Below are 17,359 nucleotides of genomic sequence, written 5' to 3'. Positions count from 1 at the left end.
TTTTTATCATGAAAGAGGACTCTATGCAAATCATTTCTCTTCACTTAAATAAGGATTCTCCACCTCACCACATTCTTCTAGACAGTCAAGGATTTACAGTAACAGGAAATTTGGAGGCTAGGGAGGCAAATGACTTGAATTTTGGCTGACAGGAAAGAAAAGCTTTCTCTCTGCATATAGGGTGTGGCTTGGGTTTCTTAAAGACCAACACAGGGGCCAAAGAGATAGTATAGGAGGTAAAATATTTGCCTTGCACAAGGGTCATGTGGGTTGGTATCCCCAGTACCACATGAGGTTCCCTGAGAACCACAGGCCATTCAGGGTTAGGACCCCAGACTTGCCCATCACAAAGCCAAATAAAGCCAAAGGAACTTGTTTGGCCTTTTTCTAGAAGCTTTCAGTCTGCAAAGTCACTGAGCTCCAATCTCACTGCAACAGTAAGGAAGTTCTGGGTGCCTAGATAATAACGCTGTGGGTTTGAGGACCCCTATACCACTATCCTGCACACAGAGAAGGAGCTTATTTTAAGCAGACCACAGGTCAAAGCTAAAAACAGGGTTGGCTTTACAACCCTTAGAAGCAAAACTATACTCCATTTCACAAAATTGCTGATTTGGCTTTCAGTGCAGAATTCAGTAAATAAATAACTTTGAGTCCTGGAAAGTAAAGAGGTCTGCCTTTTCCTCTTCCCTTCTCACTAATCTTGACCTCTGTCAAGAACTGATGGGTCTTCTCTGTGGAAATACCCATCTGGTGATTTAACTTCCACCATGATAAACAGAGGAAGGTTAAAACAGACCAAAAGATTGACCGATACAGCTGAAATGTTTTTTTAAGTTATCCCCTCAACTCTAAAGTCTTCCTATACAAACTCCTAAGGATGCCAAAAAGTAAGGAGACTACTCTAAAACAGAAGGACCACAGAAGGACAAAAAATATTTCAATTATGAACAAAAACCCACTCCCACATTTTAAAATCCAACTTAAATCCCACTTTGTGATAGGGGAGCCCAACCTCTCAACTGTATCAATGGCACCAACTCTGTTCATTCCCCTTCTTGATGGTCTTCCCGATGCGGCCTCCTCTTCATCCCACTCTGCACTTAAGGCCTCCCCAGGCACTAAGCATTTGCACTCTTGGTCAATTTAAACCCCTCCATTCCAGTTCCCTGCCCCATTTCCGTTTCGAGATTGCACTTTACCTTAGTAGTCATATTTGACAGCCCCTTTTCAGGAAATCTACCTTCTATAAGTGAACAAACATAAAGTGTTCCTCACCCTTAGCTGCACTCAAGCCTAGTATTACCATGCTTGGTGGTGGGCACTTTGGAAAACACTTGTAGTATGTCCTTCAACTCAGGGTTGTCTGTTTTCTCATGATTACACTGAAGCAATGGTTTAGGGGAAGAATACCAGAGGCTAAATGTTTTTCTCATCACATCCGACTAAAGGGAACCACTGACATCACAGGTGATGTTAACTTTCACCACTGGGTAAACTCGTGTCTGCCTGCATTTCCACTGTACCTGTGGTCCCTTTCCATGTGGCAATGGGGCTGAAATCCAGACCACTGGCATGAAAAACACAGGCTCCAGCACAGTGAGGTATTTCTTGGGCCCCTCCAGATCCTATTTGGAAATCAGCTCCAAATGCAGCACGCATTCGAGAGAAGGAAAATGAAATTCTACCTTACTTAAGGAATATGTTGACATGGGCCGCATTCATCAGAGTAATTAATAGGTGTTTTAAATGCTTCAAGACGCTTGAAGTCATGCTAATAATCTATTTCTTCTTAAACTTTCCCTCACTCATTTTAGCCCTCCTTGTGGATCATGCCTGCAGCAATTATTATATGGTGTTCTAATAAAGATTCTCTAGTCCCCTCATTTCTCTGCGTTTATTAATTTTTATTTTTCTGAAAGGAAGAGCTAACACTCTTCCACACTTACACACACGATTCACATTTCTCCCACATTCACGTCATTCATTCACAGCTACATAGTTCAATACTATTTTTATTTATTCTGTTGTTCAAATGGCTCCACTGCGATCACTGAGAGTTCCTGGAGGCCGGCATCTACGTCCTTCTGAGATGACCCCGTCTTTTCTCTTTCCCCTGCCCCAGTCCAGGAACAACCATTTCTCCATGGAGCAGATAAGGTTGTTTTATCTACCATTATAAGCAAGTCCATTTCTTAAGGAGGCTGGAAAATTTTATATTCCTAAGTATCTCCTCCAATACTATGCTTAACAAATGGCAATTAGGCACTAATCAGTGTTTGTTTATGAAAGCCTTGAGGACAGAGAGCAAGAGTCCACTTACACGCTGGACAGTGAGGAGACAGACTTCCTCTTCTCCTGACCTACCCTGTTGGACAAGGGATATGAAAGACATGGAAGAGCTACCTGCAGACTAAGCCGACAGCAAGCTCGAGTTTTTCTCCCCTGCCTGACTTTGAAGCCACCTGGAAACATGCAAATGCACCTTCCTTGAAACACTTGCAAAAATATCAGTTCAAGATCTATTTTATGGCCATGGAAACTAAAGTTCAGAAGTTTAAAAATATTTTTCCAAGATCTTCTAGCTAGAGGGTGGATAAGGTGCCACTGGGCAGAAGGCTCCTGAAGCGAGAAGAAAGGTTCCCAAAGACAGTATTTCCTGCAGGCTGTTTCCGTCTAACCCATGTCCTCCTCCCTTCGGAGTTCAAATGTGGTGAAACAGAAGATAAAAGAAGCCTATGTACTTTTCAAACCCCAGGAATCAAGACACACCTATACAGAGCAAACACTATGAACAAGAATTTAAGGCTTGGCTTAAATGTAAGGATTTTGCCCCTGTGTCTAAACATTAAAAAAAAACACAAACTAAAATAGCAGCTGGAGTGATAGTATAGCAGATAGGGCATTTGCTCTGCACACAGACAACCTGAGTTCAATCCTCAGCATCCCATATGGTCCACTGAGCACCACCAGGAGTCATTTCTAAGCTCGGAGTCAGGAGTAACTCCTGAGCGCTGCCAGGTATGACCAAAAACAAAACAAACAAAAAAACAAAACAGAAATCCCTAAAATTAAAAAAAAAAAATGAAAAGGGGAGCGATAAGACTTGGATTCTATTCTACTTAAACTCAGATGGTCACAGAAACCCAAATTTCAGCCTAGCTTCTGTGTGTGTGTGTGTGTGTGTGTGTGTGTGTGTGTGTGTGTTCGTGCGCGCGCGCGTACATGCACACACACACACTTTGGAAGGGAAGGATGGGGGGAAGAAAGTGGGTCACACCTCACTATGCCCAGGACTTGCTCTTGGCTCTATGCTCAGGGACACTCCTGGTGGGGCTCCGGGCACTACAGGTGTTCTGAGAATCAACCCAGTTTGGCCATATGCAAGGCGAATACCCTCCACACTGTACTCTCTCTCCAGCCCCTAAGCCTACCTTCTTAGCATAAATACAAGTGAGCAGCAAGAGCTAAGAGGTTAGAACAAGTATGAATCATAGTCAAAACAATCATTTTTTTAAAGCACTATGTCAGGCTTCTATGTGTCAAAATCTTCCAAGTCCATGAGACTTGTGTACATGGTAATGAGAAAGCCCAATGTCAGCCAGATTCATCATATAATGACTCCAATGACCTCATTGTTTCATCACCAAAAGAAACTCAGATAACACCTTGAGCAATAGAAGTATTTTATATTTAGTGTCATGTACACATATAACATATGTAGATATATACAAAAACTTAACATACAAAAATACAATTACAAATTCATACAAATATGTTGATGTATATCAACAGGGCATGTATGTGTATTCACATCATGGCATATTTTTTGTTTTTAAAATATAAATGCATATGGATGAGGTGCAATGGTTGTGTTTACAGAAGCGTCACTATTTCTCACAGACTCCTACCTGTGGTCTGAACTCATAGCTGAGCCAATCAATCAAAAATTGTTTTGGAGAACTGAGGAGATTTAGAGTCACGGACATACATAGCAAATGAGGTCAGGGACATAAACTTTATATGGGGTCCAGGGCCAATCCTTGGCACAACATGGCCCCCCACCATCACTGCCAGGTGTGGCCGTAGTGATACCCAGTACTACAGATCCACACAGTGCTGCATCCTCAGGCCAGGTGTTGAACTATTCAGGGCCCTGCACTTCCCCACACCCCCCATTGGTCGAGTTTACCTGGGGAGGATCCCAAGTAATGCTTTAGAGACCTCCGACCACCCCCCCAAATGTTTGGGGGTTGGAATGTGGTTCGGCAGCAGCACATATGCCTTGCATGCGTGAGTTCCTGGGCTCAATCACAAGCACCACAATTTTTTTAAGGTTTTTCTACACAGTGATAAGACTTTTATTTTTAATTAGACTGGTGAGATAGAGAGTTGAACGGACTGAGTACACACATTGTATCCAGGAGGCCCAAGTTCAATCCCCAGCAACACAACATCCTCAAAGCACCACCGAGGTGACTCCCAAGAACAGGCCAGGGTGATCTCGACCCTCATCTCACCTGCACTGCCAGTTCTGGCCCAATAACCAACAATAAAATTAAAGAAGTGGCTATGGACACATTCTCCACATTGGAGACTGACCCACATCTGGACCTGAGATATGCACTCTCAGCGACTTCCTCTCCTGAGAAATCCACGGTCTCACTTGAACATGTCTATCTCTCCCCTCATTCCTCTAAGTAAAACTACTTCAAATAGTAGAAATAAAAAATAAAGAAGTGGCTATGGCCAACTCAAATTATTAGAATAACAAACACCACAATCAACTGAAGTGCATAAGCCAACTGGAATGTACCAATATTAAAATAAATACACACTTGGGGCTGGAGAGATAGTATAGTGGGTAGGGCTTGCACACAATCAACTCAGGTTTGATTCCCAGAACCCCATGTGCCACACACCACCCCCCAGTCCCAACAAGAGTGATTCCTGTGTGCAGAGCCAGGAGTAAGACCTAAGTATTATGACATGTGGCCCCAAAACTTAAAAACCAAAATAAAACAGAATAAGCAATCAGTCTTAGAGATTACAATAGAAATTCCCCACCCCATCCCCCGCGCCCCCATGAATCTTGGATCTAGCCTTCACTGTTATTTCCGTATTTTGGATTTGGTTTGGGGAGTTTTTTGGTTTGGTTTTATTTGGGGGCCATACCCAGCAGTGCTCAGAGTTTATTCCTGGTGCAGTGCTCAGGATCCCTCCTGGCGGGACACTGGGGACCATATGGGGTGCCAGGGATTGAACCCCAGGTCCGTCCAGGGCAAGCACTCTACCCCTATACTACTGCTCTGGCCACTCTATCATTTCATTAATACGGCAACATTCTATCAAACTTAAAATCATATCCACTTTCCACTCAATGCTGCTATTGTGATGGGGTTTCCCCTGGGCCTCCTGAGTAACAGGGGTCATCAGGGCTACCTTTAGCAATGCTGAGGATGGTCTGTGCTGGGAATCAAACCCGTGGCCCTCTGTAACCCAGGCACGAAACGCCAGTCCTTTTAGCCATCTCACTGGCCTCAGCATAGACGTGAGAAGGAGTGTTGAGATACACTGATGGTCAGAAGTGCTCAGGGCTCAGTCCTAGCGGTGCTCAGGAGACCGTATATGGTGCTGGGGAATCAAACAAAGGCCAGCCATATGCAAGCAAATGCCTAAACCCTTATATTGTCTCTCTGCACATAGCACAATTTTTTTTTCTTTATGGATCACACCCAGTGATGGTCAGGGGTTACTCCTGGCTCTGCACTCAGGAATTACTGCTGGCAGTGCATGTGGGACCATATGAGATGCCAGGGAATTGAACCTGTGTCAGCCACATGCAAGGCAAACGCCCTACCCGCTGTGCTATTGCTCCAGCCCCCAGCACAAATATTTTTGATCATGAGAACTTACCTAACATAAAAGTGGCTCTTTAGGGCTGAAGAGATAATAGAGGGGTTAAGGCACTTGCCTTTATGTAGCCAACACTGATTCAATCCCCAGCAGTTCATAAGGTCCCCTCAGCACACCACCAGGAGTGATCTCCAAGCAAGGAACCAGCAGTAGGCCCTGAGCAAAGCTGGATGTGTCTCAAAAACAAAAAATAACCTAAATAAATAAAAATAATTGGCTTTTCATAAATGTCTCTGACTAAATAAGATGGATTTGTAGCTAAAGGCCTAGGGCTACCACCTCCATCAGTTTTTTCTATAAATGAAGCACATATTTGACAAAGGAGTCAAGTTTCAGGGCAGAATGTAAGGCGCCTGACTTACTTCAACCAACACTTGTTCAATCCCTGGCACCTCATATAGGTCCCCTGAGCACCAGCAGGAGTCACTCCTGATCATACCCAAGTGGTGCTGGGGAGAGAACAAGAGCCAGCCACATGCAAAGCAAGGGCCTTAACACCTGAACCCTGGCCCAAAATGACTGAGTACCATGGAAAAAACTGAATTCAAAGGGTGGTAACTGCAGATAATAGTAAGTCTAACAGAACCTGACAGGTAAACAAAAGACACCTTAGAAAAAAAAAGGGGGGAGGGTCAGTCAATCTGGTCGACTACAAATAGCTAATGCAAGAAATGCTAATTTCTTTATCTTATTCCCATATCCCACAGTGGTAAGAATCAAACCCAGGGTCTGAGACACACCCAACTGAGACTCAGAGCCAGCCTAGAGCATTTAATACTTGTCACAGTCAGCATTGCTCAGAGTCCAGTTCAGGCTCTGTGCCCAGGGGCCATGTCTGGTGGTGCTCAGGGGTCTATATGCAGTGTTGGAATTCAAACCAGTATGGCAGCCAAGCTGCATGCGGGGCAAGCACCTTCACCTTTGCACTATCTCTCCGACCCAAGCACTACATTCTTAATCATTTACTTCACACACACACACACACACACACACACAACGTTCCCTGGTTTGAGGGCCACACCTAGTGGTGCTCAGGCACTACTTCCTGCTTGTTGCTCAGTGCTCCTTCCCAGTAGTAGCAACCAGGAGATCACCTGGCGCTGGAGGGAACCCGGGTTCCCACATGCAGAGCACACACTAGCTCTCTGAGCTTCCTCCCCAACCCAAAAACCTTTGGCCTGCTCTGGGTCTGCTGAAAATGGCAAAAGGATTGCTGATAAGTTACCAGCAAGAAAACTATTCTCCACATAGGTCTTAAACATGCAATTAGAGAGACGGCCACAGATTAAAAAGTAACAAATCTGGAAACTCTGCCAATTTCAACAACTGAGGTATTTTCATTATAGGTAAAAGTAACAGAGCTTCTCTACTACTGCTAAAAATACAGGACCCATAGGTGCTTTCAGAAATACTCAGCTAGAATACAATCTTTTCCTTCTACTTTTTTAACACTACCTTTCCTTCTACCTCTATCTGGTGACTTAAATATCCTTCTGAAAGCCCCAAGCAACACATAAAATAGGTTCCCAGGCCTTGCAAATGGAAAACTTCAGTACTGAGCAAGTCATTTAAGCACTTTTAATCACATGAGTAAACAGGGCTCTAATACCTGTATCACTGGACTGGAATGATTGGCACACCTAGTTTTATAGTAAATAATATTTCCTGCCCCATATTCCGAGACTTTAAACCAGTATCAGCAATCAACTGAACCAGCCAGATAATACTCAGGAAATCATTTTACAGACATATAACAATTACCTGCAAGTGTAAATTTGGTCTTACTGAAAAGAAAGAGGGAGAAGCAAAACAGTCGAAAAGAATTTCACAGCAATAGTTAGAAATAAGCAAAAATACACAGAAATTCTAATTTCTTGCCAACTGTTTAGATTTACTTCCCTTGCATATACTCTGACCTTGGTAACACATCTGGTAAAACATGTGTCCAAACAAGCTTTTATCACTTTGAAGTTTTTACCACTTGAGGGGGCCGGAGTGATAGCATAGTGGGTAGGGTGTTTGCCTTGCTCACACGCAGCTGACCTGGGTTCGATTCCCAGCATCCCATATGGTCCCCTGAGCATCACTAGGAGTAATTCCTAAGGGCAGAGCCAGAAGTAATCCCAGTGCATCGCCTGGGGGGAAGGGGGAGGCATCTTCTTTTATGTAGTCAAATAGACCTAAAGGGATTGTGCTTGGAGAAAAGGAAGATTTTCACTCCAGAGCGAGTCTAGCAAGACTTTAAACCAGATTCTAACAACTAACTTACTACGTTGGGCAAGTGACTCGGCCTCGCTGTGCTTCAATTTGGGGGGATTTTTATGGCACACCTCGTGGTACTCGGAAGTTACTCCTGGCTCTGCACTCAAAAATAACTCCTAGAGGTGCCCAGGGTATCATATGGGATGCTGGGAATCAAACCCTGGTTGGCAAACCTGGCCCTCTGCTTAAGTTTCTTAAAGAAATAAAATGAGTTACTATTTTTAAAGTGTTTAGAACAGAGTATGGTACAAAATAAGTTTAATAGAAATAGCTATCAAAATATCTAAATCTCAAATCCTTTTTTTCTAATCTTGAATTCTTTTTGCTACAATATTTGGTTAAATATTTATTACATAATCATATAGTAAGAATTGTCTGGATTCCATGCAAAAAAAATCTCCAAATGGTCAAATGTAGCACTTTTTCTTTGAGGAGGGGATTATACCCAAAAATGTTCAGGAGATATTCTGGGCTCTATGCTTAGGAGTCATTCGGATGGTGCTCAGGGAACCATATATGGAGCCTGGGGTTCAAATCGGGGTCAGTCACAAGCAGGCCAAGTGCCTTACTTCCTGTTCTCTCTCCTACCCACAAATGAAGCACATTACAAGCAATAGTTTGGGGAGGGAAGGAGGTGAGAAGGGGAGGGAGGGGGAAGGAGGGGGGGGAGAGAGAGAGAGAGAGAGAGAGAGAGAGAGAGATCACGAGCTGGTGACTCTTCATCAACATTTTGATTTCCTCATCTGTAAAATGGGAATAGCAGCAATGACCTCACAGGCATGCTGTGAAGGCAAACTGGGAAAATACACGTAAGATTCTTGGTACAGAGCACTAGGTGCTCAAGAAGTGAAACTCCCTCTCCCAGATACACATGCGCACATTCACCTACAACAAAATCTGGAACAAGCAAGCTATTGTGAGTTAATAAGCTCAAATACTGTAATATGCGTTAGACCTGGCATCACAGTTTGGGGCTTTTGCTTTCAGTGACCAGAGTCACACTTGCTTGGTTGCAGAGCTTGCAAATGTGCTCAGTGGGGTCACACTCTTTTTTTTTTTTTTTTGCTTTTTGGATCACACCCGGCGATGCACAGGGGTTACTCCTGGCTCATGCACTCATTATTCCTGGCAGTGCTCAGAGGACCATATGGGATGCTGGGAATCGAACCCTGGTCTGCCGCGTGCAAGGCAAACGCCCTACCCTCTGTGCTATCGCTCCAGCCCTGGGTCACACTCTTTATTGTAATGCTTGAACACACTTGGTCATGGTGCAGAGATCACTTTGTTCCGGTCGCAGGGATGCCGAAGAGCAGTGTTTCCAGGATCTTGCTCAGCACATATGGGGTGGCGCCAGGGATCAAATTCTCAGCCTCACACTTGAAGGCAGGCCTATGCCACTGAACTATCCCTGAACCTTGGCACTGAAGCTTTACTATGACTGTTGGGTAACCTGAAGAAGCAAGAATCAAGCTGAGGGACCCAATCAGAACAAAGATCAACACAAGACTCCAGCAAGCTGAATCAGAAAGAAAAAGGTACACAGGAGTCTGCATGATGGTTATGACAAAGTCAAGACCGGGCCCTCTCTCCAGGTGCAGCAAAGACCTAAACACCAAACACTAGAAACTAAGGATCTTCCAGTGATTCTTACAGGTAGATAGCCCTGAACTAATCTGTTTTAAAAACTAAAACTTTTCAGGTCACCAGACTTCTTGTAAGGAAGTCTCAACTGTAATTCAAAAGGAAAAGGAACTTGAGAAATGGCTAGAGTTAAAAGACAATCACAACGAATGCTTACTCAGAGCAAAGGAAGAAAGTCAACAGATGGGTCCATTCAGACAAAAATTAAGTATAGTATAAACAGATCCCCTATCAGAAGGTTCTAAGGTTAAATAAAGTAACTCCTCTAAACAAACTGGTTTGTGTGGTTTTTTAAAAACTGAGCACCATGATTTACAACAGTGTTAATATTAATGTTTCAGGTATATAAAGTCACTAGAGTCTTCTAAGCATTTGATATCTCAAGTTAACAGCGCCACTTTTTTTTTTCTCCTGTCACACCCAATGGTGCTCAGGGCTTACTCCTGGCTCTCTGTACAGGAGTGACTCCTGGCAGTGTTCAGGGGACCATATGAGATGCCGGGGATCGAACCTGGGTTAGCCATGTACAAGGCATGCACACACCCTACCCGCTATACTATTGTTCCAACCCCAAAAGTGCCACTTTTTCTACCTCTTCCCAGGTAAGAATAGCTTGCAATTTCCAAAAATAAAATATCCCTTAGAAAATTTAAATTGCTAACAAGTTAAAAAAAAGAATTCTGAGCCAGAAAGAACTCCACAGGCTGAGCACACGCACTGCATGACGGAGGCTGGGATCTGATCCCTGGTACATTACACATCAAGCACAGAACCCCATAAGCACCACTTCTATGTGGCCCCAAAATCAAAAAGAAAAGACAAAATAAAATCACCAAAAGGCACCATGGACACACAGAAGGATGCAGGCCTATATATCTAGATATAGATATAGATATAGATATAGATATAGATATAGATTAGGGAGATATATACTCTTTACTGCAGTGTTGGGGGTTAAACTTTAAACATGAAAGGAGCACACTCTAATATTGAGTCACACTACTCACCCCAAAGTTAACTTACTTTTTTCCTTTTTTATATTTTTGAGGGCCACACCCAATGATGCTCCGGGGTCATTACCCAAAGTGTTTAGACCTTTGGTGCCAGGAACTGGCCTCTGGAGCATAAAGCATGCACTCAGCCCACTGAGCTATCTTTCCGGCCTCAAAGTTCTTCTTAATACTAGTAAAGACAAGCACTTAAAAATGCCATCCAAGATAAACTGATAAACATGATAGCCTTTCAGTACTTGTACTGCAAACCACAATGCCTGAAGGGGGAGAGGAAGGTGGGGGGGGAGAGAGAGAGAGAGAGAGAGAGAAGAAAAGCATCTGCCATAGAGGCAGGCTGAGGGACATTGGTGGTGGTAGCAAATGTACACTGGTGAAAGGACGTGTGTTGGAACACTGCATGAGTGAAAGCCAATCATGAACCACTTTATAACTGTGCATCTCACGGTGACTCAATTAAAAAAAAAAGGAGGGGGAGGGAATGCCTTCCAAAGGTAAAAATTAATGCTACTAATTCATTATCAATGAATACTCAATAGATGCTGACAACTGGGAGCATTATTGGAGGGCCATGTGTCTGGGGCTGCATTGCAGCCACAGTAAGGACTCACCCACTGGCCATCGTGGAGCATCATCCCCGCTGGCAAGGCTACGTGAACCATGCCACACAACCAGCAGACTCATCGCATGCAAGTAGAGCCACAGGCGCAGTCCGACACACCGTCTGGCTCAAAGGTGCCACTTACTCCCTGCTCTGCGGAGCTAAGTTTAGAAGCCCTTTCCTTCCACGGTAAGTGAGGTTTCATGCACACCTCTTCTCTTGGTTTGGTTTTGTTTTGTTTTGTTTTTCCAGCCATACCAGGTGATGCCCAGGGCTAACTCCTGCCTCTGCACTCAAGGATCATTCTTGGCAGAGCTCAGGGGACCAACCACATGTGGTGCTGGGAGACTGAATCTGGGTGAACCGCACGCAAGGCAAGTGCCCTGCCTGCTATATTATTGTTTTTTTCTTTTTCCTTTATTTTTCTTTTTTCATCTTAACTAGGGACAGTGCTCTACAAAACCCCGAGGGCCCAACACAAAGTGCTGTGAAACGAGTCGGGAGATGGGGCTGGATGCTGCCCCACTTGACAGAGGCCAAGACCTCAGAAGCAGAACCTTGAAGCCCAAAACCACTACCAGAATGATAACCAAGGAAGTGGTTGCAGGTACTGGTTGTACCATTTTAAATGGAGTCTAGCAGCTGGGAAGGTGGCTCAGTGGTATAGCGCAAACCTTGCTCTGGGTTCAATCCCCAGTACTGCAAGAAAAAAGGTCACTGGTTAATTAAATTGACTCCGCAGATAAAGCATTTTTATGGTCAGTCACTGGGGAACTCCAAGCCAAGGCTAAAGGACCTGACCTCTCACTCCCACTTCAAACGCATAAAACCAGTGGAAACAAAATGGGGCCAGTATACACTACAGCAGCTTGGGCATTTGCAGTGCACATGGCCAATGCACATTTGATCCCCAGCATCCTGTATGGTCCCCGCGCCTGGCACAGCCAAGAGTGACCGCTTTGAGCAGAGCCAGGAGCAAGTCCTGAGCACAGCTGGGTGTGGTCCAAAAACAAAACAAATAGAATATGACAAAAGTCATGGGTTTTGTTGTTGTTTTGTTGAGGGGCCACACCCCAGCAATTCTCAGCCTACTCCCGACTCTGCACTCAGGAATCACTCCTGTGGTGCTCAGGCGACCATATGGAATGACTGGGATCCAACCACAATGTAAGACAAGCGCCTCCCTGCTATACCATCTCTCCAGCCCCCATAAAGAACGGAGAATACACAGCTCTCAAAAAAGGCACTCAGAGCTGTGTGCACAAGCTCTGAATCCTCAGGCAGAAATCAATAATAAAACAGAAAAACGTGCTCAGTGTACTGAGTAAGAGATCATTCAACTATGCCTCAATGTTTATATCAAAAAGTGTGGGGCTGGAGTGATAGCACAGCGGGTAGGGTGTTTGCCTTGCACACAGCCGACCCGGGTTCGATTCCAAGCATCCCATATGGTCTCCTGAGCGCCAGGAGTGATTCCTGAGTGCAGAGGCAGGAGTAATCACTGTGCATTGCCAGGTGTGACCCAAAAAGCAAAAAAGAAAAGTGTGACAACACTGGGCTATACACATAGTACGGGGATAAAGTGTTGCTTTGCATGCAGTCAACTCAACTTCAATCTCCAGTACTACATATGATCCCTGAGTACCACCGGGAGTGATCCCTGAGCACAGAACCAGGAGTAAGCCCTGAACACCTCCAGCTGCAGCCAAAACAAACCAAACACAAAGAAAATTATAACACTTGATTTGCAGATGAACCCAAATAAGCTGGAGAGTCATTAGCAGAAATACTACTCAATTAAAATATACACACACCACCACTTCATTATAAACCGTTTCAACAACTTTCATACTAAAGTAAAATAATCAATGTCTAAATATCTCAGAGTATTTTTTAAAAGGTCCTTACTGAGGAGTATATTTAAATATATAGGACTGTAATGATATTTACAAAGCAATGTTAAAATTCTAAAGGCTCATTAGGCCTCTCTAAAAGACTATTAGAAAACTAATTTCACCTGAAAGCTGGTAAATAAAGGGGAAAAAATCTAGTATTTAATTAAACTTTCTGTATAAACTATACCTCAGGGTAACCAAGTGATTGGTTGATAAGAGGTTTCTCTTTAAAAGTTATTCCTGTTATTAAGCTAAAAAGGGTAAAACAAAATGACAACATTGTCATTTTGCAAACTTAATTAACTCCTGTGTCTAAGGCAGTGATGCAATGGCTGCCAATATCCAACAACACAAAAGACTGCCCACGAGAATTATACAACAGCCCCCAGGAAGAAATCCTGTGAAAAATTCTGAACCTGAATCAGACTGAGTTTCCAGATCTGATTTCTGGCCTATAGGAAATATAGGTGAGAGATGAACTGGCTAAATGATACCTCAAAGATGCAATTAGCAAATCCCAGACTGGAAAATGAGGCAAAGGACCGTTGCTCTTCAACAAAAATGGAAAGAAAAAAAGTGGCAGTAATGAAACGCATACTTTATTATGTTTTTGTTACTTCTTTCAGGGCTGTTATCTGATGGTGTCAGGGCTTACTTCTGCCTCTCCTACCTGCCGTACTATCTCTCCAGACCCTGAAAACACATTTTCTAAAGTAAAGAGTAAACTCACTTGACTACAAAATCTGACGTAAGTTAGTTTGAAGTTTGTTTCATGTTTATCCCACTTGTCATGATTATTTACTGGCTCTCCTGTAGAAACAAGTTTCAGAGTGGTACCCTATATCTACTAGGGGTTCAATTATCAGCTCAATTATCTGAAAAATTCTAAACCATATTTAGTACCAAAGTTTTAGACATAAGATCATAAATCTCTTAGTTTGTGACTTTGCCACAAATTACCATATTTAAGCTTTAAAAACTGGAACTCTTGAGTTGCGGATGTAGCTCAGCGGTTGAGCAGTTGCCTTGTATGGAGGAGGAGGAAGAAGTAGAAGAGGAGGAAGAGGAGAAAAAAGAAGGGGAGACTCAAACTTAAGAGGTGGGCACCTCTGTCAACTGTCAACTCCCGTTGTTCATCGATTTGCTCGAGCGGGCCCAGTAACATCTCCATTGTGAGACTTATTGTTACTGTGTTTAGCATATCGAATACGTCACGGGAAGCTTGTCAGGCTCTGCCGTACGGGCGAGATACTCTCGGTAGCTTGCCAGGCTCTCCGAGAGGTGCAGAGGAATCGAACTCGGGTCGACCGCATGCAAGGCAAATGCCCTACCCACTGTGCTATCACTCCAGCCCATGGGCACCTCTGTTAGCAATTATTACAAATTTTTTAGTGACAGCATCAATTAGCACAGGTGCTTTTCTTGCATGTGGCTGACTACTGCTTGCATCCACAACATCACACAAGGTCTTCTGAGCACTGCCAGGGGTCATTCCTGAGCACAGAACCAGGAGTAACCCATGAGCACCCCAGGGTGTCACCCCCCCCCAAATTTTTTAAAAGGTTCTTGGAGCCGTGCAGGTAGTACAACAGGCTGAGCCCCTGCTTTGCATGTGGGAGCTACAGGTTCAATAGTGGCCTCTGAGCACCACTGGGTGTGGGCCCCGAGCAAACAAACCAATAAAAAATATGTCTTTAACAAACAAGATTATCATTTCAGATTGATCACAGGTAGCAAGCCCCGGGCTGCCATCAAATGACTCTGGCTGTGGTTTACCATGCCCTCGGCATGTTCCAGGAGGGTTACCTTGGGACCTTCCTATCTGACTAGTTCTGGTGACACTGCTTCAGGAGACAGGCCAGATCCCAGAGGTCACAAGGAAGAGCTGGGTCAGAGCCTGATCACGAGTGGCCATTCTCAAGCCTCATCGGTTATCGGAGCCCGGGAGCCAGTCGCTCCAGGCCCGAATCACACCACTGTTCTCAATAGTGACAATAGCATCCCAAGTCAACCAGAGACAATTTTGACTTGTTAAGATTCTTTTTGATTTGTAAAGTAAACAAACTTGGTCTACAAATTACTGAGAAAGGATAAATATGAAGCCATACCATGTAATTTCCAGCATTACTCCCATTAACACGAACCACACCAAAGTTATTTGAAAATGTCCTATGAATGTAATGACATGATATTCTGTACCACAGGAAGGTTCCCAGTAATCTTTTGGAAATCAGTGTGGGGAACATTTTCTGAGATCTCTCCAGAATAGACCCAGTTCCTACCCGCAGCAGAGCCTGGCACTTCCAAGAATGAACTCTCTACTATCTACTTTGGGGTTTTCCTTGGTGTCTCTGGGCTATAAAACCCAGCAATTTACTTTCCTTGCAGAAGAGAAGGGCAGGAACAGCTTTAACTTCCTCTCTGCAAATCGAAATTCACAGCTGTCTGGGGTGACCAAACCAAGGAGAACTTTTGGAAGGGATTTTTCCGGCCAAGGAATACAACTTTCACTGAGACCAAAACCTTCCAGGCAAGAGAACATGCTGAATCTAACTGGAAACAAATCAAATTCTTCAGACCACAAGACTATCTCACTGTTTCCTGCCTCTAATTCCTGCAACTAAGAAAATTAAAAAACCAAACTTCAATTGCAGGACTCACAAAGAAAAGACTTATCAAACTTCTGTTCCATTATCTTTACTACAAGAAGTTGACTGAGGTGGTTTACAATTAGACACTTTCCCAAAAGCTTTTTTGTTGTTGTTTATTTTTGTTTTGGAGCCACACCTGGCTTGTGCTCAGGGCTTCCTCCTGGACCTCAGCTCAGCGATTACTTTTGGCAGTGGGCTCAGGGGACCATATGGGATACTGCTACTCTTTCTAGCCCATTGTCTTGCATGTGGCCAACCCACGTTCAATACCCAACTCCCCAGATGGTCCTCCAAGCCCACCAAGAGTGATCCCTGAGCACAGAGCCAAAAAAAGTCCCAAGCGTAACCAGTGTGGCCCCCAATAAATAAATAAATAAATAAAAAAGAAAGAAAGAAAGAGAAAACTTTCTGAGAGGGTCACGGAATGTGGGTCAGGAAGAATGTCTATCTTGCATGTGTGAGACCATGAGTTTAACCCGCATCACCAAGTGACAGCCTCAGTAATACCCTTTGACCCCTGGCACCAAAACGAGTGCCCCTGCCCTAAACAACTCAACAACAAAGAGATCAAAGAAAAAAAATAAAGTTTCAAAAAAGAGAATTAAAGCTGTCCTCAATTAATTACATAGGCTTTGCAGGAGATCCCCAAAACTGCTATTGGATAGCTGTGTTCTATTTTGTTATTGTTTTTCCATTCTCTTTGAAGAGCAGAAACTTAAACAAGCGCCATGAGATCCTGCTTCCAGAAGCTGCATGTCCCTCCCACATCCTTACACGGCCACCCTCCTCCTTAGGATGTTAAAATCATTTTGCTCAAAATAGACACATTCAAAGAAATCTGACACAATGGAACAAAATAAAAAGGGTTAGCATGACAAAAAGGGCTGTCAAGTCATAATTTTCAAGCTACAGAACCATGAAGGAGGAGGAGTGGGGAGGGAACTAAAAGACCACTGCAATAAAATGGTCATACTACTTTTTTGGTTTTGGGCCACATCCACAAACAAAAATGCTGGGGGGCGAAGGTAAGTGAGTGGCTTAGGAAGCATCCATGGTTGGTGTAAGATCTCCAAACTTAATCAATGATACTGCACGTGTATCAGGGGGGGGATCCTGACCACCCGCTGGGCCCGTCCCGCAACTCCCAACCCCTATCTGGAGCTCTCAAAAAGAGAAAAAAGAAATCTTTTTAAGAAAGAAAAGAAAAAGAAATTGTGACTCTCTTCAGAAAGGTCATTAAATAAATGTCCTTTCTTCTGACATTTGTAAAACTTGTTAGTGTCCCCAAATGGGAAGTCCGCTTTTCAAATGTTTTCATGTTTTTATTCCTTACTTTTGTATCACTGAGAAACTCGGACTTTATTTGGGGTGGGGCAGTACCAG

The 17,359-nt window shown here is 43.8% G+C and overlaps 1 protein-coding gene across 4 annotated transcripts in view; it reads right to left on the bottom strand.

Annotated features, from left to right (window-relative positions):
* ANKS1A (ankyrin repeat and sterile alpha motif domain containing 1A) overlaps positions 1–17,359 on the bottom strand; it is a 204,176-nt gene that overhangs the window by 180,889 nt on the left and 5,928 nt on the right. The window lies entirely within an intron of this gene.

The sequence above is a fragment of the Sorex fumeus genome, unplaced genomic scaffold (genome assembly GCF_029834395.1).
Source record: "Sorex fumeus unplaced genomic scaffold, SorFum_2.1 ptg000094l, whole genome shotgun sequence".
Lineage (NCBI taxonomy): Eukaryota > Metazoa > Chordata > Mammalia > Eulipotyphla > Soricidae > Sorex > Sorex fumeus.
Note: the sequence above shows the minus strand (reverse complement) of the source record. Positions and strands in the feature narration are given on the sequence as shown.